Source organism: Pinus tabuliformis, chromosome 4_2 (assembly GCF_031772625.1).
Source record: "Pinus tabuliformis cultivar Carrire ecotype Pingquan chromosome 4_2, CPIR1, whole genome shotgun sequence".
Lineage (NCBI taxonomy): Eukaryota > Viridiplantae > Streptophyta > Pinopsida > Pinales > Pinaceae > Pinus > Pinus tabuliformis.
The window spans coordinates 1,026,198,586-1,026,200,801 of record NC_142304.1 but is presented as its reverse complement, the minus strand read 5'-3'; the positions used below and the strand labels follow the sequence as shown (position 1 = coordinate 1,026,200,801).

General features: G+C 37.8%; 1 pseudogene; it reads left to right on the top strand.

Annotated features, from left to right (window-relative positions):
• The first annotated feature begins 567 nt into the window (after positions 1 to 567).
• On the top strand, positions 568 to 1,944 carry LOC149173110 (geranylgeranyl pyrophosphate synthase, chloroplastic-like; annotated as a pseudogene).
• The last annotated feature ends 272 nt before the right edge of the window (positions 1,945 to 2,216 follow it).

The following is a 2,216-nucleotide window of genomic DNA, read 5'->3' as shown; positions in this document are numbered from 1 at the left end:
CTAAACTCAACAAAGCCTAGAAAACACGCTAACCCTAATAAAGTAGTACATTACAATTAAAAAAAATTAATTACAAGTAACACCCTCCAAATTCTTAAATAAACTACTTTTAACCTAAACCCTTGACTCTTTCACCCAATCAAATTTACCTATCCGCGTAATCCTAACATTTTTTTCATACCTATCAAATTTTAACAAAAAGGAGAAAAGGATTGATTCCTAACTTGACTCCTCCAGTTAAACCATTCTTTAAATTCTTAAATAAAATACTTTTAACCTAAACCCTTGACTCTTTCACCCAATCAAATTTACCTATCCGCGTAATCCTAACATTTTTTTCATACCTATCAAATTTTAACAAAAAGGAGAAAAGGATTGATTCCTAACTTGACTCCTCCAGTTAAACCATTCTTTAAATTAAAATATACATGTGCCTGAAAGCTATTCTTTGATACCCGAAGTTGTTTTTAGCTTGTACAAAATTCTATAAATATCATATGCATGATTCTTCAATCGCACTGAATCTGTACTTTCCTGCTTCTAATTTCTAGTAACCACGACGCGGTATCACAACAATCAGTTACAGAGGCATGGAAGCTAGTTGCCATACCCTGCAACCTGTGGAAAGAGTTCCCGTCCAGTTTAAACATTTTCATGGAACTTCAACTTCAATGGGTATTTCTCATGGGGGTCATTTGAGCTTGCAAGGTTATTCGAAGAGGAAGTTATCTTCAAACAGAATTGTTCAGATGCTTGGTGTTTCAGAAGAAAGGAAGAAGGTCCTTGAATTTGATTTCAAAAAGTACATGCATTCCAAGACAATGACAGTGAATGAGGCACTTGACAGGGTAGTTCCACTTTGTTTTCTTGAAAATTTACTTGAATCCATGCAATATTATGTTCTCTCGAGAGGGGAGTGAGTTCGCCCTGTTCTGTGGATCGCTGCATGTGAGCTTGTGGGAGGAACAGAGGAGCTCACCATGCCAGTTGCCTGTGCAATAGAGATGATTCATACAATGATTCTGCTACATGATGAGATATCTTCCATGGATAAGCCTGCAAACCATAAGGTATTTGGGGAAGCCACTACTGCTCTTCTTGTTGGGAATGCACTTCAGTCATATGCCTTTGAGCACAATGGAGTCTCCACAAGCAAAACTGTTGGGGGTGATAGGGTTGTGAGGGTAGTATCTGAATTGGGTAGAGCAACAGGCTCTCAGAGAGTTACAGGTGGTCAGGTTGCTGAGGGGGATGCATCTGTTGACCTTGAGACACTGCAGTGGATTCACATTCAGAAGACTGCAGTGCTCTTGGAGTGCTCAGCAGTTTGTGGGGCCATCATCGGTGGTGCATCGGAGGATGAAATCGAGAGAATTCAAGGCTTTGCCAGTTTCTTGGGGTTTCTGTTTCAGTTTGTTGACGATATACTCAATGCCACAAAATCTCTTGAAGAATTGGGCAAGGACGCAGGAAAGGATTTCATTAGTGATAAGGTCACCTACCCAAGTTGATGGGTCTGTAAAAATCAAAGAAATTTACCATTGAATTGCAGGAGAGAGCTAAGGGGTACTTATCTTCCTTTGATCCAGAGAAGGCTGCACCCTTGTTGGGTCTCGTAGATTACATTGCATTTAGGAAAAAGTGAAAAGACTTCTAAAATCGAACGTTGTTTTGTGGCAAATTGGATAATCTTGGCTTGATTTGTCACTGCAGGTAGAAGACGGAACTACAAAGCTCTTGCAGAGTTGTTTAAAACTATGAAGGTTTACAGAGTAAGAGCAAAGTTGAACTTCTTTAGGATGTAGTTAGAACTTCTATGCAGAAGAGTACAGAGTTAAACTTATTTAGTCTGTAGTTACAGCATCTATGTATAACAGTATATGTGATGTAGACTTTGTACTCTGAGCAGCTCTTGATACACTTGTACTTTCAAAGTTATTTTGTTATGGGTTTTTTAATTGCTTTTGTTTTCTGAAATACAACATAGGCGATTTACAAAAAAGTATGACTTTTTGAAAAGTTTTCCAGTTTATTTTCTGATTTAATTTGTTTAGAATTCTGCAGGGATTTATTGAAATCAGAAGTTTGACAAGTGAACTTTGCATAATAGAAGTGTCTCATTGGTTTTTGGGGTGTTGAATCCATATATGTAGTCAAAAAGCTAGTTTAAACAACACAAATCAAGATCTGACCACAATTGTTTTTGTCATTCTGGC